The sequence below is a fragment of the Myotis yumanensis genome, unplaced genomic scaffold, assembly GCF_028538775.1.
Source record: "Myotis yumanensis isolate MYYU_CA2020_CCGP unplaced genomic scaffold, mMyoYum1.0.hap1 SCAF_7, whole genome shotgun sequence".
Lineage (NCBI taxonomy): Eukaryota > Metazoa > Chordata > Mammalia > Chiroptera > Vespertilionidae > Myotis > Myotis yumanensis.
Window position 1 is genome coordinate 59,872,488 of NW_027223758.1, and position 26,672 is coordinate 59,899,159.

Below are 26,672 nucleotides of genomic sequence, written 5' to 3' on the forward strand. Positions count from 1 at the left end.
TTTACTTTTGTATGTTATATCCATTTACATATGAAGCTACTGAGATGCATAAGGATTAAGAAATGTGCTGCCATTTCCAAGTCATTGTGATTTGAAAACCCTCACTCTCCTGGCCCTGAGCCTGTAGCTGTGGAGCTGAGGGCCCCTACATTCTCTCCCACTGCTTCCACACCTACTCTTGGTCAATCATCTCAATTCTCTCTTCCTGCTAACCTCCCCATAAACCCATCTGCTCTTTCAACAAGTACAATTGTTTCTATCTTCCTTCTAGTCCACCTCTATAAGTATTTTAGGAAAAAAATATTTTAATCTCAAAATTGAAAAATTAATAGTATTCACTATAGCTATTTTAAAATTCTTTTTATTTTTTTAACATAACTGCTCAAATTAATCATATTTCTTGGGCAATGTTTTCAAACTTTAGTAAGCAAAAAGAAATATCAACCATCTCTTGCTACCACCAGGATTCTAATTCTTTGGGGAGGGGGGTCAGAAGTGATGTCTGGAAATCACATTTCTTTAACCACATATCTTAAGATTATTCTGCTGAAGGTAATTTTTGGATAAAACTTTTAAAAAATGTTTCTTTAGGGTGATGCCATGGCAACAAGGCTGTTAACTGAGCTTGCCATCAAACTCACAATTCTACCTAAAACAATCAAGAAAAACCTAACTTTTTTTGTGATCGTTCTTTTTTAATTTTGAAAGACAATGAGTCCAAGGAGAAACCTGGTAGAAAGCCTAATGCAAAGAACATTCAACTCCAAATGTTTCCATTTGTGATAAATATGTCTACACAAGTTTCTATTTCTCTATTTCTATGGTTATTGGTATAACTAATATAATTAGTGTTTTTCCCATAAAGATCCCCACAAGAAATACAAATTCCACATTTCTAACATAATCCCCAGGGCTTTACTTATTGTTAAGAAATCCTTAAATATTTCATCAGAGTTAGGCATAATAACAGCCACATTCCCGGCTCCACAGCCACATGTCTGTGGGTAATGTCTTAGAAAGAAAAACCTTCTTCATAAGCACCATGAGGACAAACAACCTCAAAATCAGTTTACAGTTATAACTAACAAATATCTTCATAAGCTCTGCCCTAAGATTTATAGTGTTAAGCATGGGAGCAGCACACACTACACATTCATTGTTATTAGGAAGGCCATGTCCTCTCCGGGTATTCACCAGGCTACTGCTCTCCCTCTTGCAGTGGACATTGTTTCAACATGCTCTCTCCATTTAGTTTCACATTCTGAATCTCTGGGTTGGATCCTTCATCAAGCCATCAAGGTTTTGCTACTAAATCATACATGACTTATACTCATTATTGATATACCACCAACTCAAAAGAACATGAGCTGCTTACAGTAATCAAACATTGGATTTCTAAATAATAGTAGGTCATAAGGCATGTGAAAAAGAAGAAAGGCTAATTATATCTTGAGGGACCACAAAATGTATTACCCAAATGGGACATTTTTGAGGATAAAAGAGAGCACTATTAATGATTACACAATTGCAACAGGCATAATCCAGGACATGATGTATAATTACTCTTGATAGCTTAAGGATGATTGCTGTAAATAAATCTCCAGAAAACCAATGGCAAAGGGGAAATAGTACGCAGATCCAATTATAATGTGAAAAAAATCACACCAGTTAATCTAAAGTTCCAAAATGTATACTTATAGAGATAAACTGTGCAGACATTTATATAGGGACAATGAAAAACGCAATGACAACATGATGTAGTACATGAATAATGATTGTTGTAACTATATGGGTGGCATCAGCAAAATGGAAATATACTTATAAACACACACAACATGTATAGATAAAGATCTGGGCTCTATTTCAATAATATCTATGTTTAGTATATTTCATTTACAAACTGATTATATTCATATTCTATGAAGTACACCCAGTCAATAAATAAAATAAAATAAAATAAATTGCTTCTAAAGAACAAGGAGATGGTGTTATAAATTTAAAATTCTGTATAAATTTCTCATGTTTACATGTATCGTACCCTCTGAAAAGGTAATTCATCCAGTTGACTGCAGGGACGGTCTCTGTTCATGTATAACTAATTACCTCAACCAGAACAATGCATTCTGGAAATGGATTAAATTTCTCAAGAAAATAAATAATGTCCAAGCCAGTGAATAACTTTCAAGCAACAGAGGAGAATGAATGTTTGTAATTAATGTGCTTGTTCATATTTTCTTACATTTTTGTTCATTATTCAGTATCAGAAGCCTAAATTACTTCTGGTGAAATAATTGGTACAGAAAAAAACAGTCACAACCTGGCTTTTGCCCTCTAAACCTTGGCATGCCATGCCAGCTAAACACAATATAAATTAAAAGCATCACACACATCATACAAAGATCTAATCATTTAGGGCTAGTCTTCTACTTATTTTAGATAAAAGCCCCCAAATCATTATTATTCAGTAAGAAACTATTTCTAATATTTCGGTACATATGTTCCTAAATATTTATGCCTATCCATGTATTCCATACCTTTTTCCCACTTTTCCACCTTGAAAGACTAGGGCCTAGAATCTGAAGTCAGCAGCTACTGGACTTCATACAGATCATACACTAGTCCCACTAACCTCCCTGTAGATCATACTCAAAGGTACTAATAACTAATTACATTTTAAATTACATGTATAATTATGTACAAACACATTTAACATAATAATACATACATGTATATGTACTATATCAGGGGTCCTCAAACTTTTTAAACAGGGGGCCAGTACACTGTCCCTCAGACCGTTGGAGGGCCGGGCTATAGTTTAAAAAAAACTATGAACAAATTCCTATGCACACTGCACATATCTTATTTTGAAGTAAAAAACAAAATGGGAACAAATACAATATTTATATTTGCATGTGGCCCACGAGCCGTAGTTTGAGGACCCCTGTACTATATAATATTTCATAACGTATAATATAATAATATTAAAGTTTAATTATTAATTAATAATTTAAAACTGCAATAGATATATTAGGGAGTTCTGCTTCTGGATAGGATGTTGAACATTAGGGCAGGTCAATTAGAAGTATTACAACTAGAAAATATCTAGAAACTAATTACTACAAAATTATAAAACCATTTTTTAATCAATTGTGGATGCAAAGAAGTCTAAATGATCTAAATACCAGACAAGGCAGGGCCCATTCCTAAGTGAACAGAGATCATCAGAACTTCATGGAGAAGCACAGGATCAACCCTGAAGAAGGTGACAGGATCTGGCTGGAGGAAAGGCAGCCAGTGGGGCTGTTAGAAGCGTGTGGGCAAGGTGGATGGACTGGAATCTGGAGGAACTCTACACCCGAAGCTGGTTCTCTGGGACTTGGGTGTTGCCCAGTGCCAGTGCTCGGGAGCCTCTGGGGAGGGGCTGAAAAGCAGAGAGATCTCCTGGGCCTAGATCACTAGAGAGAGGGCCAGTAGTGTCTAGAAAAAGTCCTATTTTTCAATACATTTGAAATCAGAGATGAACTAAAACTAACCCTGCAACCTATCCTCAACCCAGTTCAATTCCTAACCAATTTAAAGTGATCAGTCCCTGTATAGTTTTGTAGAGCTACCATAACTAATTACCACAAAGTTGGTCGCTTTAAACAACAGAAATGCCTTCTGCCATATTTCTGGAGGCCAGAAGTCTGGAATGGAAGTCATGGCAAGGCTGCACTCTTTCTCAAGGTTCCAGGAGAAAACCATCCCTTCCCTCTTCCAGCGTCCTGTGGCTCCACGTGTTCCTCATCTCGGCCTGCATCACTCCACTGTCCCCTCTGTCTTCTTTCTCTTATAAGAATACTCATAATTAAATTTAATGCCAATGGAGACCGCATCTCAAGATCTTTAATATAATAACACCTGCAAATACCCTTTCCAAAATAAAGTCACAATCACAGGTTTTTAAGATTGGGAGGTGGATATATCATTTTGGGGACTACCACTCAACCCACTATCGTCCCTTGCACTAGCTGCCTAATAGAAGAAAAGGCATGGCCCTTCTGGGGGAAAATAATATCTATACTAGTCTCTACAGTTATTTTATACACAACATCCAGCATATATGAAAATTTATATGGAAAGAAATAGGATAATATAACTGTAATCAAAAGAAAATACAGCCAATAGAAGCAAACTAACAGATGGAACAGGAATTGAAATTAGCAGTCAAGGACATTAAAATAATTATTTTAAATATGTTAAATGAAAAAGAAGAAAGATAATCAAATGGATAGAAAGATGGAGAAATTCAACATAAAAGTATACTATCTAAAAAGAATAAAATGAATATTCTATAATTTAAAATTCCATATTTAAAATTAAAAATTCATCGATGGAGCTTAACAGCAGACTAAAAACAGCAGTAGAAATAACAAGATATATGAAATACCGATCAATAGAAATTATTTAAATGCAAGAACAAAAAGATACAATAAAATAAAACAGATCTGGAGAGATTTGGGTTTCTCTCAGTCTAACACAATGTAACTATAATCCTAGAAGGAGAAGAGACAGAAAGTGAGCATAATTAATATTTGAAGAGAAATGTCTTATATTTTCCCAAAATTTGTGAACATCAACACATATATTCAAGAAACTAAATAAATTCCAAACATAAAAAATACAAAGAAAGTGTTTATATTTTAAATACAAAGCAAAAAATACACATAAAGTCAAAATGAAAATGAAAGATCTAGAGATTACCAGACTAAATGAAAAGACTCAACTATATCTGTTTTCATATCTGTTATATATCTGCTTCAGTCTGTAAGGATAAATAGGTTGAAATAAAAATGCTGAATCAAAGAAGTCTGACACAAAAGAGTACACAGTGTATAATTCCACTTATAAGAAGCAAAAGAACAGGAGAAATTAACCTTGGTAAAAGAGAAGTCAGAATAATGGTTACCTCTGGAGAGATATGGAAGGGGTAGTGGTATTGATTGAGATGAGCTTAACAGAAAGTTTTTGAGTGATAGAAATGCTCTCTATTTTGATCTTGAGAGTGTCCTGATGAGAGAGAAGGGATGGGTAGATGTGTTAAAATTTATTGAACTGTACACTTAAGATGTGTACATTTTACTCTCAATAAATTATCCTTTAATTAAAAAACAGGCACGAGTTCATAAATATTTACTCCCTTGTGGCATGCTTACTAGTCTGATAATAAGGCAGATTCAGAATTGATAGAGCTTTTAAGTAATCATTCTGTTACTTATTCAATATACCAATACTAAATGAGTGTTTCCTATATTCCCAGGGCTATATGAGGTACTAGGAATATATCAGCAACAAAAGAGAGAAAAATGCCTTGCCTTTGAAGCTTACATTCCAGTGGGCATAATCACATACTATCAAATAAGTGATTTTTTTTTAGCAAGTTAAAGGTGGTAAAAGTTAGGAAAAATAGAGCAGAGTTACGGAGATTAGGACTGTGCCAGTCAAGAGTTATTGCAATTATAAATCAAGAGGCACAGGGAGGCTTAACCGAGTTAAAGGTGTTAGAGATTTGGATAGATAGATATATGAGGAAGAATATTATGAAGAGAACAGCAGTGCAAAGATCTGTAGGCAGTAGGCTGATATGTTTAGGTAAAGAAAGAAGTATGGTGTAGTTGAAGCAGGGTGAGCAAGATAGAAAGGATATATGCATCCCTATGTTCATAGCAGCACAATTTACCATAGCGAAGATCTGGAAACAGCCTAAGTGCCCATCAGCAGATGAATGGATTAGAAAACTGTGGTATATCTACACAATGGAATACTATGCTGCTGTAAAAAAGAAGGAATTCTTACCATTTGCAACAGCATGGATGGAACTGGAGAGCATTATGCTAAGTGAAATAAGCCAGTCAATGAAAGAAAAACACCACATGATATCACTCATTTATGGATAATAAAGACCATTATAAACTGATGCACAAAAATAGATACAAAGACAGAGCAGCATCAAACAGACTGTCAAATTACAGCGGGAAGGCTGGGGAGGGTTGGGGGGCGAGAGGGTGGTGGTAAGAGTTCAACCGAAGGACTTGTATGCATGCATAGAAGCATAACCAATGGACACAAGACACTGGGGGGTAGGGGAGGCTGGGGGAATGTCAAGGGGGGGAAAAAGGAGACATATGTAATACTCTTTGTAATACTTTAAACAATAAAACAAAATTTAAAAAAAGAAAGTAACAAGAGTTCACCTTGGCCTGCGGTTGCTCTGTGTTAGAGGGGAGGGTCTTGGGTTCAATTTCCAGTCTAGGGCAAATACCTGGGTTGCAGATTTGATCCCCACCCTGAGCGAGGTGAAGGCAATCAATCAATGTGTCTTTCTCACATAGATGTTTCTTCTCTCCCTCTCCTCCTTTCCATTCTCTCTCTCTCTATAAAAAATCAATGGAAAAAAATATCCTCACTTCATGCGTGAGGATTAAAAACAAACAGACCTATCCAGTTTGGCTCAGTGGATAGAGCATCAGCCTGGGAACTGAAGGGTCCCAGGTTCAATTCTGGTCAAGGGCACATGCCGGGGTTGTGGACTCGATCTCCAGTAGGGGACTTGCAGGAGGCAGCCGATCCATGATTCTCTCTCATCATGGATGTTTCTATCTCTCTCCCTCTTCCTTCCTCTCTGGAATCAATAAAAATATATTTAAAACAAATAAACATGTTGGAGTCAGAGAGGTACGATTGCTGCCATATCAGGTAGGGCTTTATGAACTGTGGCTTTTACTCTTGGAAGAAATAGAGAGGCACGAGAGGGTTTTATACAGAAGAGTAACATATCTGACTGTGTCTTACAAGAATCAGTGTGACTGCTGCATTGATATTACTGGGGCATATGGGAAGTGGCCAGGTTGAAAACTGGAAAACCAGTTAGGAGGCTCATGTTATAATCCTGGAGAGATGATGGTAGCCTGGACTGGAACCGTATTAGTCTAAGTGGTGAAAAAAGCTTGGTTCTATGTATGTTTGAAAGATAGAGCCAAACTGTTTACTGTCAGATTTTAATATTGTTATAGGACAAAGGAGTAAAAGATATTGCCATGTTTTTGATTTAAGCAATGGGAGGAATAGAATTACCTAAGATGACGAAGATAGTGGGTAGAAAAGAGTTAGAGAAGAAAGTTGGGTATTGAAAGCTGTTCAGACATGTCAAGTCTGAACAATCTATTGGATATCAAGTGGATATGTCAAATAGGTAGTTTGATATATGAATCTGGAGCTCATCAACATAGAGGTAATATTTAAATTCATGATATTTGATTAAATTATAAAGGAAGTAAATATAGTTAAAGAAGACAAGATCCAATGACAAGTCCTGGTGCACATTGATATTAAGAGTTTGGGATGATGAAAAAGAATCAAATAAAGGGAGTCTGAGAAAGAACTGACAATGAGTCAGAAGAAAAACTAAAAGAATGTGGTGTCGTGGGGGTAAAAAAAGTGTTAACAGAAGTATAGACCACCCTTTCAAAGAGGCTTCCTCTTCATGGAAATGAACAGAGAAGTGAAATTATAAAATAATGTTTTTAAGATGACAGAAATACTATTTGTTTGCTGATGGAAATTATATTGTGTAAGGAAAAAAAAAAGATGATAAAGGAAAAGGGTTAAGTTGTTGCCATGGTTGAGGAAGCAAGAAGGGCTGGAACTGGACACAAGGGAGGGGGCTGCCTTTGATGGAAACATGAAAAGTTCATCTATAAATACAGGAAGACAAGTGGAATACATGGGGACAGAAGCAGATGGGTGGGCATACATGGTGCTGGGAATATGTAGAACTTTTGATTGCTTCAATTTTCTAGATGGAATAGAAAGTAATAAACATCATCAGCTGAGAATAAGAATGAGGCAAATGGAGGGGGAAATTTTAGGAGAGAGGGGGAAAGATGTGACAGTTATCTGGGAGAATGAGTCAACAGATTAGGGAAACAATGGTTCCCAGTCAGCATTAAGAATCAGGTAACATATGAGTTGGTGGTTGTACAGGAAGTCTGCTTGGCAGACTGTGTGTTTCTCCAGCCATGTTTAGCTTCATGAGGCAGGTACAGAGGAGCAGAGGGTTAGATTTTTGCCACAGTTGTGGTTTTCACAAGAAAATAAGATGAACTGAAGGACAAGGAAGCAGAAAGTACATGCAGTGATCTGATTATGTCCATAATCTATGGGATTGATGCTGTGGAAAGAGGGGAGATAATAAGAAGGTGAGAGACAGTGAAAAGGTGGTAGGATCAATGAATTACAGGTCCTGAGGGAGTTGAAAGAGATAGGGCATTCAGTGGCAAATAGTTTGGATATTTAAGGCAATTATCTAGAAAGATGATGATGTTGTCAGGGAGTTGAATGCAAAAAAAATTATAATTATAAAAGGGTTACATTATTTTCGTTAATAATGTTTATCATAATTACTTATAATAAAATATAATAACACTAGAGGCCTATTGCACGAAGAGATTCGTGCAATAGGCCTTCCCTTCCCTTGGCTGCTGGCACCAGTTTGCCTCTGGCACCCGGGACCCAGGTCTTCACTCTGGCTGGGCTCCAGCCGGAGCCGGCCCCGGAGCCATCTGGCTTCGCTGCTCCAGCCCGGGGCCGTTTAGCTTCGCTCTGCCGCTTGGAGCCTACGTATGCAAATTAACTGCCATCTTTGTTGGGTTAATTTGCATACTCTCCTGATTGGCTGGTTAGCGTAGCAAAGGTATGGTTAATTTACATGTTTGTCTATTATTAGGTAAGATTACAGTAATTATATTAATTATTGTCATTAACAATATGTGCTAAAGCATGGACTAAACAGTGGTCACCAACCTTTTGGACCTCACGGACCACCAGTGGTCTTCGGACCACCAGTTGACGACCACTGGACTACTAGTAAAGCATGGAATAAAGTATGACAATGGGGCTTACTGACTGAGGCAAAGTGGAAGACAAGATAATCCAAAGAAAGAACTTCAAGGAACTGAGAAGACAGTGTTAGAAGGATCATCTATGTATATATTGAAACCACCAAGAATAAAGACTGAGGTAGTGTTGGTGAGTGGTCATAAAGTGGCAGCTTAAATAACCCAAGAAGGAGGGGGCCTCGGTAGGTGACTGTAACTATGAGTGGTAGTGATGAACAGAGTTGGAAGACCTGAGATTCAAAGGTGGAAATAATGAGGAGCAAAGAGCACTGTTCTCTAACCTCCAGCTCATGCAGGGCCCCCAGATGGAGAGGGCTGCAAAAGAAGGGGCCAGATTGTGTTTAAAGTGGAAACGTGAAAGGAATGTTCAGAAAAAAGACTCCAGAGGGTACAGGGCAATGACTGGGATTAAGGGTGGGGAAGGGTTGACCATAAACAGGGGTGAAGCACACAGTTTCTGGTGGAATCACAGGGGAGAGCAAAGGCAAGGCTGGGAGCTTGGGGGTTGGTGAGGAATGGGTACTCGGCCTTCTTTCTGGCTTCTTGGATAAAAGTGAAGCAGAGTGGGGACTAATTATATGCCCAGCATGTGGGCCACTCCTGAATGTACTTAAATGCTCTACTCTTTCACAGCACAGATTCACTGTACAGCTCTAACTCCTGCTATTTGGCCCAAAGCACACCAGGGGCCAACAAGGACAAAGGAATCCTCCCACCCTGCAGACGGACAGCAGAGCCCGCAGGAGCTCCTAGTACTCACTGCAGCATGCTGTGGGCTGAAGGGGAGAAGGTCTGTGCCCCATTGAATGTCCTCCCGTCAAGCTTTCCAAAGTTAAGTCCAGGAAAGGAAAAAAGATTTGAGCCTATTTAAATCCTTCTTTATGGAAAATAATTTAAAGAAATCCTGCAATTTTAACTTTCAGAATGTTAGGGCAGTGAGTGTTAAACTCCCAATATAAAGTGATCAGCTTCATGTTTTAATGAAATTCAGAGGCACACTTGCCCACACTGCCACCGAAATAAGTAAACATTCCATAATTGAGCTAAGGAGAGTGACTCAGTGAGGGAATCTGAATGAGCTTGCTCTCCTGTGGGGGTGGGTGACAGGCCCAGCAGCCCAACTGCCTCTGAAGACCGGCCTCCATGCCATACATATTTGGAACAAATGTCACAGGTAGGTTGCTAAATGCCACCATCATAGTCATCTTTACCATTTTTTTTAAAAATATATTTTTCAGAAAGTGACAACTATGGTATGATAGTTATTAGCAATTTAAAGGCAAGCACAGTGGTAAGTGACCCACTTAATGAATTATAGCCCATGTGCTGTGCAGCCTAGCCTTTACAATTATTCCAGCAAAACCAGAATTTCTAGCAGAAAGGTCTCTATCCACTAAATGCACTTCAGTCCTTACCTTGGCATTGCAAGCCACTGAGACTGCCTAAGGGTCAGTGAGAACACAGGCCCCCAGCATCCCTTCCTTCTTGGGTAAAGACAAGAAATCTGCAATGGAGATGCTGTGGATGCAGAGAGCTACAGAGAAGCCCAATCTCCATCTTGCCTCTGTGCGTGGGGCAGAGGAGAGCCCTCCCTGCAGATGGGCTGCTCCTCACAGCGCAGGGCAGTAGAAACACCTGGGTCCTTTCAAAACAGACTCACATGGAAGCCAAGCTCCCCTCTTGCCAACCAAGTGACCTTGAGTGTGATATTTATGCAGCTTGACCTTTGACGTCCTCACCTACGGAATGGCAGTAATGATGCCAAAGTTGCCTAAGTGTAAGGTTTCCTAACTATTACTGGTAACATATGAAAGTGCCAAATGCAGAGCAGGTATCAGAAAGTAGGGGTTATGGATGATAATGTTATCATGTAATAATGAAAAAAAGAGAAATGTTTGGAAGTGACAGTGACAGTAGGATGGGAACAATAAAATTCATCAGGAGACCATAGTCTGAAGTTCTAGTTGATGAGCAATGATTGTATGTTCTGGCACTGACAGCAAACCCTCCTGAACTGTGCTAGGAGATCTGGGCCCTCAGTGGTGGGTGGTCCCAGAAAAGGAGGCTGGTCTTCACCTGGCCTCAGAATTCCCCTTCACCTGCTAGTGTGGAAGCAAGCCCCCAGTACCTGTGCACTCCAGATATGGGGCAACAAATATCTCACCCCCTACTAGGAACTGCGTAATTGCTTGGTAAAGCTAAGAGCTAATTAATTTGTCAAGGTTTTCTCTTTGGTGTTGGCTGAGAGCAGCTGCGGTGTGTTAGGTGACACAATTCCATTTGGGGAACACACACTGGGATGAGTCAATCTCTTGCCATTCTCAGACTATATGAAGAACATAAATACAAATGTACACAAACAGCAAATTCAGAAAAGCCTCACTGAAATTTTTGCAGTTAAAAATGGAAGACATTTATTTTTACTGTGAAAACACTAGAGGCCCGATGCATGAAATTCGTGCAAGGGGCTCATCCCTCGCAGCCCCTTGTTCTGCTGTTCTAATTAGCATATTAGCTCTTTATTATATAGGAATATTTTAGGGATAAAATATTCCTGCTCAGTTTAATTTCTATAGATGCCTATTGCTTACCTGACTGGCCTTATCAGTTATTTCATAAAGTCTGGTTTTTTTAGTGCTAGAAAAATGAAATGGGATTTTGAATAACTCTTCACAAACAAACCTGAACAATGTAATAATATATTTGGTAGACATGGGTGCTCAGCAGATAAGAAGCAGAGTTTGCAAGCTTCCACTCTCCAGGGGACTGCCTGTGGTCTTTATTCCATGCCTCACTCACCCCACCCATGCTGTACCTCATTCCCTCTCCCTGGCTCACACACTTCTCTCCAGTCACCATCCCACAGTTACACAGCAACTAGCTACAGCACCTAGCATACACTGGTGATGTCCACATCACTGATGACTTCGTTGCTGCCTATTTCTCACACAAGTGCAAGCAATACCCCAATTAGTCCCTAACCTAGAGCTCTTCTTAAATAAAATCTTGGAATCTTAACTTGACTTTGAATACAGATAATTTCTATTCTTAAAATTTGAGCCTTGGGCTGAAATCCTAAATAGATTAATCACTAAAAAAGACAAATAATTTACAAAAATATTTGCTCCTATGGAACTATCAAAAAGAAAGTTTTCAAAGCCTTTTAAGTAGCAAATCTTCTCCAGGTGAAAAATGCTCAAAGAGGAGATGAGAGACTTAAATGCAAAGTCTGAATTTTCTGTCTCAATAAGCCCAAGTTAGAGTTAGGTTAAGGGTTAGAGTTAGGGTTAAGATTAAAAAAACAAAAAATAATAAGCCCAAGTGTGTCCCAGTGGGGATGAAGAAATTGCTCTGACTTCAGACTTTCATCCTGGAGATTTGGAGGCTGACAGAGACAATGTCTAATAATAGGGTGAATGGTGCTGTAGTGTTGTATAATATTTACCTGACCAGTGAGCTGACTTCCTTTGGAGTTCCAGACCTCTACTATAGGCAGCTAGACTTAGCTCCATTCCAAAGCCCTCCTCCCCGAGCCCCGAGGGGATAGTGGCCACTCAGAGGACTGGAAATCCTGGCCACAATGGTGGGTCTAGGGATTGACTCCTGACCACATCAGAACCCTCCTATGACTTCTCTGATTTCTGATAGAGCAGCAGGGAAGACTGTTGCCATGGGGGTCACTGTGCTGGAATGATGTGAGGATGGCACCACTGGCAGCTTTGCCACTTCTAAATGGAGACAGTCCATTTCTCAAGAGGCAAGGTTAATACCTGCACTGGGAAAGAGGTGAGAGACAAGAAAGAGAAAGTTCTGGAGAAAAAGATCTGAAAGAAAAGGGAGTGAGGAAGCAGGAGGAAGCTGACAATGCTGTTTGATACCCTGGGTTCAGCGATGCTTGTCGCCAGATCTACATACCATCTCTTATTTCAGTGAGCCAATAAATCCTTTATTTTTACCTATGCTAGATTAACCCTGAATTTCTCTCACTTGTAAAAGAGGAACCTTAATAACTATTCCTTAAGCAACCCATACAAAATTAAAAGTTCCACCCAAGCCAAGCAAGGCCCTGAGTAACTTACAGATAATGCTAGGAAATTGGGCCTCACAACAGCTATTGAGAGTTAACTTTGGTGCAGAAAGTCCTTTAAAGTACCATTCTTAACGGTATTAACAATACTACTTTCTTGGTCCCAAGTGGCTGACACTGGCCTTTCTCAGGGTCCTTTGCTTATGCAGTGTTAGAATGCAGATGCTTCTGTTGTCCTCTCATGCTGGTGACCTGGATTTCCATTTAGAGCAACTGCCAGACCCAACTTTCTACAGGTATGAATTTATCTGCTATCACTGCAACCCTCCAAAGTACTGGAAGGCAAGAAACCAAGGTTCAATGCTGATGAGCCTGCATCAGGAGCATCTACTACCAAGTGCAGGTCAGAGCAGCTCAGGTCTATTTCCTCTTATTTTCCCTTCTCTACTCACCTACTTCCAGAGCCTATTAATTCAGCCTGTTTCTTTGATGTTCTCTTTTCTTGATGCTGCTGTGATCTCTCAAGCTAATGTAAGTAGTGCTTTCATCTTTCTTTAGTCTGTCTTTTCGGGTAATTTATTGCTGATGAAAAATCATATTATTCATTGTAAACACAACTTGGATGTAACATAATCCCTGCACCAAAGCTCACCTCATGGCTGCAACCACTCATACTTGACATGAATAAAGCAGTTATCTTAGCTATTTCATCTCCCCACCTGCTAATCAGATGTATTCCCTGTTTATAAGACTTCTGATATTTATCAGGGAAAGATAATATACTATTTCAAAACCCAGAAATTCTGCACTATTCTCAATATATTTCACTTACTCTAATCTTTATTGAGATTTCAAGTCTAACAGTCCTTTGCTGTATTTCTGCTTCATGTGTTGTACTCTGACCACTGATTGTATAATAAATATTTTTATAGAAATGAGTAACTATAGGTCTGAAAACATGAGTTTCTATTGTGTGTTTTTTCATATGTTTCCATGGTATTTTTCTCCCTTGGAACACACCTGCTTCAGCAAATTCAATGATACCAAAAAAAGCCTATATTCTAAAATTCCACAAAATTGAAAAGAAACCACCATGTGTTGTAAGTAGTATTAAGTGAAGGTCTCTCAGTCTTTTCAAAGTAAACAGGGTATCCACTGTCTAATTGACAAGGAATTTAAATGTTGACAATGCTGGTCTGGTCACAGGTAGTATTGAAGAATAATTATTAAATTCCTGACCTGTGAACAAAAGTCTCTTAGTCTGGTGAGGCAGCATCTATTTGTAATGATGTTCACAATCCTGAAAAATTATTTTATAATAGAAATGAAAAGGCCAAAGTAAATATTTAGGCAGTTTTCAAGCTTGACAATTAATTACTGAGTAATTATTGATTTTGCCTAGTGTTTACTCATTTTCTCTCCTCTCCTTAAATTATATTTTTGATTTCCAAAAAGGGAAAAATCTATTCAACCTTCTACGTTTGTGATTTTTGTTAGTAATATTAGAGAGACAGCAGAAGCCTGACCTTCAGAGTCAAGTTGACAGAGAAGATGCAGGGATAAAGTATGGATGACCCAAAATCCAATAGAGGATCAGCTTCCTGGGGGCAGCTAATCAGCCCCTCCACCCCGCAGGGGACTTTTTCAGGTAAGCTACTGTGTACCCTAGAGCAGTGGTCGGCAAACTGCGGCTCGCTAGCCCCATGCGGCTCTTTGGCCCCTTGAGTGTGCCTCTTCCTAAGCCTTAGGAGTACCCTAATTAAGTTAATAACAATGTACCTACCTATATAGTTTAAGTTTAAAAAATGTGGCTCTCAAAAGAAATTTCAATCGTTGTACTGTTGATATTTGGCTCTGTTGACTAATGAGTTTGCCGACCACTGCCCTAGAGCTACACTTTCCAATACAATAGTCACTGCCCACAATTGGCTATTTCCGTTTAAATTAATTAACCTTAACTAAAATGAAAGATCTGGATCCTTAGCCATACTCACCACATTTCAAGTGCTCCAGGCACCCGTGGTGAGTGCCTTCCACACTGAAGAGAGTGGAGAGAGAACATGTCCTTCATCTTGGAAAGTTCTACTGGACAGTGCTACCCTAGATGATCTAATTATTACACAGAGTCTACTGGGAGTAAATAGGAGTCCAATTTACCATCTGGACAAGTGGGCAGTTAAACCCTTTGCCATGAAATGGGAGGAATGGCAGGATTAGAAGGAGGTTTCTGCCACACTCTCCATGGCCCTAAGTAGAATGGGGGATCTGAAAGATAAAGGGAAACTTTTGGGGTTGACCTTATTCTTGAATAAATGTAGGTTTTTAGAGGCAAGTAAAATGGAAATCGAAACATTAAAATGAGCTTCAACAGAAGGGGAGCACTGTTCCAGCAGCAAACTGGCTCATGGGTAGTGATAGGTGAATTATAATTTATGAGCAGCACAAACATGTGTCTCTGGACTCTCATTGCAATACTTGAGTCTCAAGGCAACTAAAGAGCCTCAGAGTTTGTGAAAGCAAGACACCAGGCAGGAATGCCAACAGAGTGGGGGACAGCCCCCCCCCCCCCCCGGCAGGAAGAAGCTGCCTCAGAGGCCACTGTGGAATGTCAGAGACGTCAAGGAGTGGTGAACAGGGCACCAGGGAGCATGAGCAGAGGTCAAGGTTGCAAGTTTCCTAAAGACAGCACAGAGCCCCATGGTGTAAAGGTCTTTGTTCTTTGCAAATGAGGAATAGTGTGGTGCACAGTGAATGAGAAGATGTAACAATATTTTGTATATTACAGCATACATCAATTTGAGGTGTGGGGGGTTTGTATTTATTAAGATAGGCCATACCAATACACCAGTGGAAGGACATTTGAATACTGTGGACCCAGACTGTCAGAGGAACTTGTCTCATAGGCTGAGAAGCAGAGAGATTAACTTGGGTTTCTGCACAGAGAGGCTTAAGCTAAGTGAAGTGGGTCACCTTCAAAAAGCAATGTGGACCCTTCATGCTGCTGGCAGTTTTTGACATTCATTTTAAGAGAAGGAGATTATTATTACTAGACAATCACTGGCAACCATTACTATTCAGAATTCCAACCATTTATTATCCATTATGTATCCATTACTATTCCATAGAACCACTGTTTGTCATATGTTATTAGCATAATAGCCCCATAATGGGCTTTGCTTCTTTGACACTGTTATAACTGCCATGATTCACAATGTCAATATTCCAACAGAGAAAGCATTACATATATTGAAACAATGCATGATTTCAATTATTCCAATATTATAGCACTTAGTCAAGCATATAGCTACCATATTACTTATTAAAGGTATATTAGTAATAGAGAAGCACCAATTAAACCAATTTTCCACATGGTGGTATAAATAGCTATTATTTTTCAAAGAAATATGTAAAGGGCATCTAGTTAATGCCAAAGATTAATGCATATTTATTTTCATAAGTAATAAGTAATTAATAGTAAATAATAATTTACTAGCAGTAAATAACCTATCCGTACATTTTTTATGGACAGCTCACATTCATTAATTCATTCAGCAATAATATTTATTTGGCACCTATGAAATGCCAGGTACTGCCTATAGGTACTGGGATAACAAGAGTACTTGGGTAGCCCGGCCAGGATGGCTCAGTGTCTGAGCATCGATTTGTAGACCAGAAGGTAACAGTTCAATTCCTGGTCACGGCATCAGGGCACGTGCCTAGATTGTGGGCTCAGTCCCTAGTAGGGGGCATGCAGGGAGCAGTCGATCAATGATTCTCTCTCATCATTGATGGTTTCTCTTCTCTCTCTCTCTCTCTCTCTCTCTCTCTCTTTCTCTCTAGCTCTCTCTCTCTTCCTCTCTAAAACCAATACAAATATATTTTAAAACAATTTGTAATTGCCATCATTTGAAAAAAAAAAAGAGTACTTGGGTAATTAAGAGAGAAAAGTGTATATTCCATTAGTTTACTTTCTGGTGGCCAAACAGATGATGAAAAAACAAACAAATATGTAATCACAACCATAAAATAACTGTAAGTCCAATGATAAAAATTAAATTCATATAAGAGGAGAGTGAACTGCTATAGATAAGAGCAGGAATAATGCTCCCATTGCCACAAGTAAAACTTCTGAGTGTGTGTGTTCAGACATTGATAGAAGATACTTTGTATTTTTTCTACCTCCCCAGTGAATGGGATGCAAAGTTATGAGAGGAGAAGGAAGAGAAGGGTAAGAGGAAAGAGGATGTGTGGAACAGTCTTCCTGTAGAATGGGAACAAGAACTGGTTTGGTAAATGCAGTAAAACTACAGGAAGGGACTTAGGGCTTGCTTGAATATTTGTGGAGAAACATTTAAAATTTGAGCCCTCTGAATAGCTCTTTGTTTTTCTACAGCCACAGGGTTCAATTTGGCCTCACTGAGAAATTTGTTAACAGGCAACTATTTGAGAAGCGGTAAGAATTACACACCTAGTTAAGTGAGGGACTATAGAAGGACACTTGAAGCAGACTGAGAAGACAGCCCACTTGGAAAAGAGACAATGAAACAGGCAACAGACCAACATATTTCAGAGGGGAGGGAGTGGGGCAGGAAGAGATTAGCCAATAAACTTATATGCATACTAGAGGCCTGGTGCATGAAAATCCATGCACTTGGGGGGGGGGGGGGGAGGTCCCTCAGCCCAGCCTGTCCCCTCTCACAGTCCTGGAGCCCTCAGGGAATGTCCTACTGATGGCTTAGGCCCACGGGGAGTAGGCCTAAACCGCAGTCTGGCCTCCCTCTGCGGGAGGTGACCAGGCCAGGCCGATCAGGGGAAGGTGCCACCCCCATCACTCTGCTGCTGTTGCCACTGCCAGCCCTCGCAGCCGCAGGGGCTGCCTGCCCTCCTTGGCCTTCGCAGACACTGAGGCTTTGTCTGGAAGGACGTCCAGAAGATGTCTGGTCTATCTGGTCTAATTAGCATATTACCCTTTTATTAGTATAGATATTCTTGGCCCACAGATGGACAAATGGTATTTTGGGGAAGACCTGGAGAGGGAGGTGGGAGCAGGGTGAAGGGGATCAAGGGGGAAAAAAGGAGACATCTGTAATACTTTCAATAATAAAGATAACTACCAAAAAAAAGAGGAAAATCAATGCAGTTACTCAGCACTTGTAGAAAAAACATAATATCTGCTCTATTAAAGGTTTTTTACACAAAACCTCTGAAGTCATTCCACAAACCTGAATGGCCTTAAAAGTATCTATATGTGGCTCATATGTATAAATATTGTACATATTTTCTTTAAACCCTGAGAAAAAAAGATACTACCTACTAAGGGGCTCTCAGTGGCTTAACTGGGCTCAAGTTAAAGAGAGAGAGAGAGAGAGAGAGAGAGAGAGAGAGAGAGAGAGAGAGAGAGAGCTTAGCAGCCATTTCTACACAGGGGCCTCTTATACAAACCACACTTAAGGGAGAAGCCTGCAGGCCTCTGGCACTGAAATGCCAGCCCCCACTGTGTTCCTGCCATCTGAGCCAGCCTTTACAAAGGAGTTTCTGGAATCATATTTCAACCAATAGGACTGAAACTTTCCCCATCTAATTGGAGCTGCACAGCTATATCCCCATCAGCACTTTCACTGAGCAATCAGAGTAGCTCCATTCTGACCAATCAGGGTAGTGCCTTTTGGACCAATCAAATTTCTGGGATTTGGAGTCCTCAGTTGCATGAGGATGGACCAATCAGAGGCCAGGCAGAGGGACTTGAAATCTATATGTCAGCTCCCTTTTAGCTATGGGAGTGCACTTTCCCTTTCCACAAGACTGAAGACAATGTGCCCTGGCTGAACTGAAACACCAAAGATGTCTCACTGAAGCAGAGTGGGCAGACCAAAGCAGAGCAGAGCAGAGCTGTCTGGCTGGAGAGGGGCCTCTCCCCAAGACTACCTTGCCACGATGCTTTCCCACAGCCTTGCTAATTCATAATCGAGCTGTAACACTACTGAGCTGTTCCACAGCCATGCTGTATCACAATTGAGCTGTTTGCACTGAATAAAGTTTCCTTCTTCTCTGCACCCCAAATTGGGGATTCTTGTTGGTGTTCAAATGGTGCCAATGACCATCGGTTGACAGACTTCACTGTCCATTTATAAATTTGGTACATTCACATAAAATGAAGCCAACTTCCATGTAATAGGAAAAAAACCTATGTGCTGACATTACAGAGCAAAGCTTTGATGAAAAAACAGCCACACATATAAAATACAGAATTCTAGTATTTCCCTGATTCTATCATGCATATCCCTCACCCCACTCCTGTACCACAGTAGTGATTATAAAATCCAGATGTACCTTACAATCAATTTTAAGAACTTTGTCAGCTGCCAATTATAGAAGACAGTAATGAAATAGCTTTCATTGTTCACATATACTCCACATGGAGTCCTGGGGTAGGAGGGGCAGGAAATACGCCTCTAAGAAGTAGTAAGTAGCAGGACAAAACAGTAGATCCCGCTTAAGCTGTGGACCCTCATTTGCTGTTCCCTGTTTCCCACAGCTAAGCCCTGATATTTCCTACAGCCAAGCAACTTCCCAAGAGTCCTTTGCATACAGGTTCAAATACAGATCCTGGATAGACCAACTGCCCAAGGGGCTTCCAATGTAAACCAAAGATATGTATATACACATACACATATACATACATGGTACATATCCACATAATAAAACATTATATTTGAAGTCTCCTTTGTCTCTACATAATAGTAAATAAAGGCATTTGGTGTTTGGAAATGCAAATAAAACAAGGCCTGTTATATACTTTTTTAACAGAAGAAAAACTGTTCTTCCTGAGATGCCATCTGCCCCTCAGCTTCCTTACTCACAAAGCTTATTGTACTTTCAATGAGCGTCTATAGCACCTGATGTTTGTGCCATACATTATATGCTGAACTGTAATTTCACCTATCTTCTCAACTAGATTTGTGAGTTCTAAGTCTTAATCTCATCCTAGAACTGACAGTTGTTGGAATGATTTCTTCTCATTCAGTAAACAGAAGCTGTTTGTTACCTAGTAGGTCTCACCACTTTCACCTCTTTTTAATAAGTATCTCAACTTTATCTAATACTACTGCAATAGACAGAATAATGGTTCCCAAAGTTGCCCACATCTTAACCCTTGATACCTGTGAAAATGTTACCTTACATGGCTGGAGGGGTTTCACAGGTGTGAGATTAAGTCAATGATCTTGAGACAGTTGACACTTCTGGGCTAAAGAACTGTAACATTACAAATTTGTGTTATTTTAAGCCACCAATTGTGTGATGATTTGTTACAGTAGCAAAAGAAAAATAATATAACTACATTTTAGCAATAGATTAATATGATGTAAGGATCTACTCATTCCCTTCCCACCGAAGAATCTCCTCTCCATGAGTCTACAGCCTTTTCCTATATCACAAGAAATGGCATAGACTTCGGAACAGTTTATTCCGGGGTGTTTTCATTCACTTATTAATTTTTGATAGCTATTTTCCCAGTGGTAAAAATAGAATGCCTATAAAGCAGAATGTGAGAAAAAGAGATGATGTTCCACATAATTAGCTAAGTATCAATATTAATAAGGGCATTTGGAATGTCAAAACTGCAGCTGGTCAGAAATAGTCCACGTCTGTGCAGGAAAACAGTAGAGAATGTACATGTCTCTCCAGAGCTAAGAAAAATCCAACAGACTCTCTTGTTGGCTCTGAAATAAGACAGGGAGTCCATACTGCACTATCTTCCTGAAGGTGCCGGAAACCAGAGGCTTCCTTACCACAGCAAGCAAGGGTCATGCTTTCTGAGTAAACATAAAGCTTCGAATGAAGTGACAAGAGTAAAGGGATCACATCCACACTCAAAAGTCCTTTAACCCTTGAAACACAAATGTCATTTAGTGCTTGTATACACATGTCTGTGCATTTTGCAGCAGAGCAATCTGTAGCATTGCTCAGACACTGAAAGAAATACGTAACCCTAAAATAAGGGTTAAGAATAACTAGTGCTACAACAGTGTCATCTTTTATTGAAGAAGTTTCTACACAGACAGTGTTCTGCATGGGAAACTGTGAAATGTTCTATTTCTATTCTATCTAGTGCATGACTAAACCAATGCCTCCAGCCAAATAATCATGTCAGGATCTCATGAGATCAGGCTGGGAGAGGAGGGCTGCGTGAGGATTACCTAAGAGTGCTGGTAGTGGCTCCAGACGGGGGTACCTGACTCATCGCCAAAGCAGTGTTTCACTGCTATGCTGTTGGGCCTCGGTTTCTGTACTGGATCTACTGACTTTAATAAAAATGGAAAAGGTAAGTCTCCACTTACATTTCTTGGAGAACACAACCCAAACCCAGAGAAGCCTACTCTGAAAGGTTATATATCATTTCAGGGCTTGAGTGCATTCACACAGAAAATCAAACGGATTGTGATGAATACTAGGAAAAATGTATTTTTAATACATTCTAGAAGCTGTTGATTACATAGTGAGTCTCATTTCTTTGAATGTCTAAAATAAAGCTACAATTAAAAATAAATGTAGCTTAGTTAAAAAATCAAATATTAGAAACAACAGAGCAAGGATACAAAACGACTTCTGCTAAGGGTAACAACTTAATATGTTCATCTTGTAGTCTGATCAGTATCGAGTATCTATGAAAACAGGAGTTGGCCTATTATAGCCCACAGGCCAAACAGGATCCTACCAACCGGTAGGACCACCACAAAGGCTAATGCGTACTGGTTAGAAAGAATGGCAAGTAAGACGATATATTCCAGATTCTGCTCCATTTTTGACAGATAATTAAATTAAGACTCACAGGGTCAAGTGACTTTCTCAAAGTATTGTAACCTGACACAAGTCAGTGAAAGCACAGCATTTATGACTTGTATTTGGACTTACTTTTTTTTTTCAAACAAAAACTTTATACTTCTTAATCTGAGTTAAAATTCCAAAGAGTTTCTAGTCATATAACTAGAAGACAACTTATTATGACAATTTCTCTTGGTCATGATGTTCTTATTTCATTTATAAATGCCACAAATACACTCAGTTAATGCATTAAATATAAAAAGACTTGCTAAAGAGACCCAATTTATTAATGATTCAGAACTTCCTAAAGCATCTATTTGAAATTCATTTATAATTCATTTCACAGCTTAGCTGCAGTTCCCACAGGGCAAATATTTATCAAATATTACTATTTTAAGTCCTCCCTTTATATTTATGTGTAGAATACATTTTTTTCCAAGTACAAGATAAACATCCTAAAAGCATTCATCCATCTATTGTAACTTAATGTGCATTTTCTGATAAGGTGACAGTAATGGGCTTTGAGATATAACAGAGTACACTGTGCAGCCAAACAAAAGAGTAAGTATTAAATGTACTAGCTGGCTGTAAATTTAACAACATGCACACTGAGTCATTATAAATATTTATTAGAGAGTAACCATGGCAATTAATAAACACTGTAATCAACACAAGAGAAAATGGCATTTTAAAAACCTACCACGGTAAGAAACATTTCACATGTCACTTACCAATGAAACATACATGATCAGATTAATATTTTCAATGTGAACATCAGAACTGTCCTGACTAGTACCATTACAAGAGCAAGATATAGAATATCTGGCACCAGGCTACTTCTGTTCCACACCCCCACACTGTAATTCATAGTCTCTAATTCCAATGGCTTATCACAGGTATAGGGTAATTGCTAAAATGAGAGCTCACTGGCTTTGGAGTTAAAAATACCTCCGTTTGAACGAAGCTCTTCTATTACTCATCGTGAAACATTGGTAAAACTACTTAAATTACCCAGGCCAACTGAAAAGAAGAAATAACCCTCCCTATACGAGTTGTTGTATAGCTAGACTTATTGTGGTGATTATTTGAATATTATTTGAATTATATTGTACACCTAAAACTAATATAATGTTAAAAGTCAATTGTATCTCAAAAAATAAATTAAAAAACAAATTTTGTTAAGAAAAGTTGCAATATATAGCATACTTAGTTAAATATCTGGAACAATACAAACATTCAGTAACTTATTCTTCTTACTCTACTATTATTACTTCTGTGATTTGAGACTTACACCACCACATCCACTACTGGTACTACATCTACCATGGCAACCTCTAAGTAACTGTCACTGCATCTCATTCGTCTTGGCCAAGATATTATTAGGGATCAAATGTTAACTGTAATAATTCAGATTCTTTGGATCTAAACTCATAAGGCCTACTAGATTGGCTAAAATTTTAAAAAAAGAAATAAAAACAGACAATAACAAATGTTTATGAGGATGTGGAGAAATTGTAACCTTCATATACTGCTGGTAGAAGTGTACAATGATGCAGTCACTTTGGGAAACATTGTGGTAATTCCTTCAAATGTTAGTTAACATATAACCCACCAATTCTACTCTTAGATAAATTTCCAAGAGAAATGAAAATATACGTCCACACAAAAACATATGTTCACCCAAATGTCTATCAGTAGTAAAAAGATAAACAAAATGTGGTACATTCTTACAATGAAATGCTACCCAAAAATAAAAAGTAATGAAGTACTGATATGTTAAAACAAGAATGGATCTTGAAAACCTGCTAAATAAAAGACACCAGATACAAGAGGTTCCATATTATATGATTTTATTAATATGAAATGTTTAGAAGAGCAAATCCATAAAGACAGAAAATAGATTAGTGATTCCAGGGAGTAAGTGTTGGTGTACAATGAAGAGTGATTGCTAATGGGTATCAGCTTTCTTTTGCAGAAGAAGAAAATATTCTAAACTTAAATAGTTGTAATGGTTGCACAATGAATTTTATGATGTCTGAATTATATCTCAAAAAAGTTGTTATACTGAATAACCAACTGAAGACTAGTTGGAGAGAAGCCATATAAGCAAGTACTTACAGAGGAGGCCACATGGAGACTAGGAGATAAGGAGACACAAGAGGGCTGGCTAGGCACTCATAGGCAGCAGTTCAAGTTCCGGAGGGATATGTCAGCTGTGAGAGGTTCCCCTTGAAAAGTGTGAGGTCTGAACCTCAGGTAGGGCTCTCCAGCCCAGAGCACCAGAACTGGGAAAGGAACCCACATAACATCTGGCTGTGAAAAGCAGTGGGGTTTCTGTCCACCAGGAAGAGATGGATAGAAACGCAGTTATCCTCTTAAAAGGCCAACACACAAAATTTCCTTCATGACCACTCACCCTTGGCTCTGATGGAGGGAGGGCAGAGCAGACTAGAGCTGAATGAGGAGAATCTGGGGTTGGTGCTTTTGGGAGAAAGCTAAAGGGTCAGCCACCAGGATCCCTGTTTCTGAATCATTCCCCCATAGTGCAGAAGCCATCCTTCTCAGGTAGAGCATTCCCCTCCATGGAGTATCAGCCTGGAGGGAAGCAATAGCACCACCCACTGGAATCCCCCTTGCCCCAACCTTTAGTAAGCCCTGCTGAGGAGTACAGCCCAAAACTTTTTAAGTGACTGAGCCTAACAGACAGCCTGCATGCAGAGGAGGATCTCTGGGTGCATTGAAACTTTTGCTGAGCTGTCCCTGGGCCTGATGCTAGTAAAAGCTGGCCTTGATGCACAACTTGGTCCTTTCCACAAGCGCCCAGGCCCAGCAGAGGGAGCCCCAAGCTGTGGACCGCTAATAGCTCCAAACAGGTTACCCAGGGCCAGTGTCTGACATTGGCCTTCACTGGCCCAGATCCAATACACCCAGTGGCCAGCTTCAGACAACAACAGAGCAGGATCCAATAAGCTTCACAAGCAGCATATCCACAGGGAATTCTTGGCAGGCACCAAACCCTGTTTTGGCGAATTGCATTTCATGTGATCAGCGCCTACGCAGCAGGTTGCACTCTGTGTTGGGGGTTGAACCTCACAGTCAGCTAGCCTGAGGGTTGATTCAATGCACAAACAGGCCAATAACAATTAAGACTCAATTACAACTGGAGGGCCCACATAACATGTATAAAGGTCATTCTTAGAGCACCCAACTCAGGTGAACAGAGAGACTGCACCACTTGGTACCACAGGCTACCCTCTACATAAGGCCAACTACCAAGACTGGGACTCTTAGCAGATCATAATTCAAATGGCAAAAGTTAAAGACAAATAAAGAATCTTAAAAGCCACAAAAGAAAGGCAATCAGTAACCTACAAGGGAGCTTCCATAAGACTGTCAGCTGATTTCTCAATAGAAACATTTCAGGCTAGAAGGAACTGGCATGAAATACTCAAAGTGATGAAAAGCAAGAACCTACAACCAAGGCTACTTTACCCAACAGGATTATCATTTAAAACTGAGGGGGGAAAAAAGAGCTTTCTAGACAAGAAAAAGCTAAAGGCGCTTGTTACCACCAAACCAGTATTACAAGAAATGTTAAAGGGCTTGTTTGAAGAAGAAGAACAAGAAGAAGAAGAAGGAGAAGAAGAAGACAACAACAACAGACGAACACAGTTAAAAACTAAAATGCCAGCCCCACCCAATTTACAACCCCACACAAGTTGTGTGCAGCGGCGCATATGAATCGCCTGTCCTTTCGCAGCCTAACCTAACAAACTGCAGCTGGGTCAGAGAGCTCCAAAACTTCCAAACCCCAAACAAAGAGGAGAAATCTGCAGATATTGCTGTAGCTCTTGCTGGGTGGACTCAGACAGTGGCTGACTTTGCACCTCCTTGGAGATCCAGGAGCCAGTGTACCCAGTGGTCAGATACCAGATTTCAACTCCTCACCTCCACAAGTGACACACTCAAGAGGCAGACTCAGTGAGCACCAAAGCCCCACTGAAGCAAGTCCTGCCCCATAAGCATGTCTCCAGCAAAGCAGCTCTCCCACTGTAGTCGCAGCTGGTCCCCACAGTCAATTGGCCTGGAGGTCAATTCCTCCCAGTGATACCAACTGCAATCAAGGCTTAACTACAACAAGACTGTGCTCACAGCCCACAAAGGGGTGCACCAAGAGTGTCCACCTCAGGTGATTAGGGAGGCTGAGCCACTGGGCCCAATAGGACACCTATCACACAAAGCCACTCTATCAACACAGGGAAGCAGCCAAAATGTGGAGACAAAGAAACATGTCACGAATAAAAGAAATGGAGGAAAGCAAACTATGGGAAATAGAGTTCAAAAACAGTTATAAGGTTACTCAAGAATCTTCTACAAACCTCCGAGAAACTTAGTGAGACTCTGAGGAACTTAGTGATACCTTCAAGGATCTTAATGAGAATGTAAAAAAAAAAAATGGAAAAGGACTAGTCAGAAATTAAGCATACACTGACTGAAATAAATAATAATATACAGAAATTCAACAGTAGACTAGAGGATCCCAAGAATCAAATCAAATATTTGAAATACAAGGAAGCAAAAAACACCCATCCGGAAAAGAAAAAAGAAAAAAGGATACAAAAATATGAAGATAGTGTAAGGAGCCTCTGGGACAACTTCAAATGTACCAACATCCGAATTATGCAGGTGCCAGAAGAAGAGAGAGAGCAAGATATTGAAAACCTATTAGAAGAAATAATGACAGAAAACTTCCCTTACCTGGTGAAAGAAATAGACTTACAAGTCCAGGAAGCGAAGAGAACCCCAAATAAAGGAATCCAAAGAGGACCACACCAAGACACATCATAATTAAAATGCCAAGGGCAAAAGACAAAGGGAGAATCTTA

At 39.6% G+C, this 26,672-nt stretch overlaps 1 protein-coding gene across 1 annotated transcript in view; it reads right to left on the reverse strand.

The window, feature by feature from the left end:
- The window catches only part of L3MBTL4 (L3MBTL histone methyl-lysine binding protein 4), a 258,313-nt gene that overhangs the window by 153,702 nt on the left and 77,939 nt on the right, over positions 1–26,672 (reverse strand). The gene's annotated exons all lie outside the window — the stretch shown is intronic.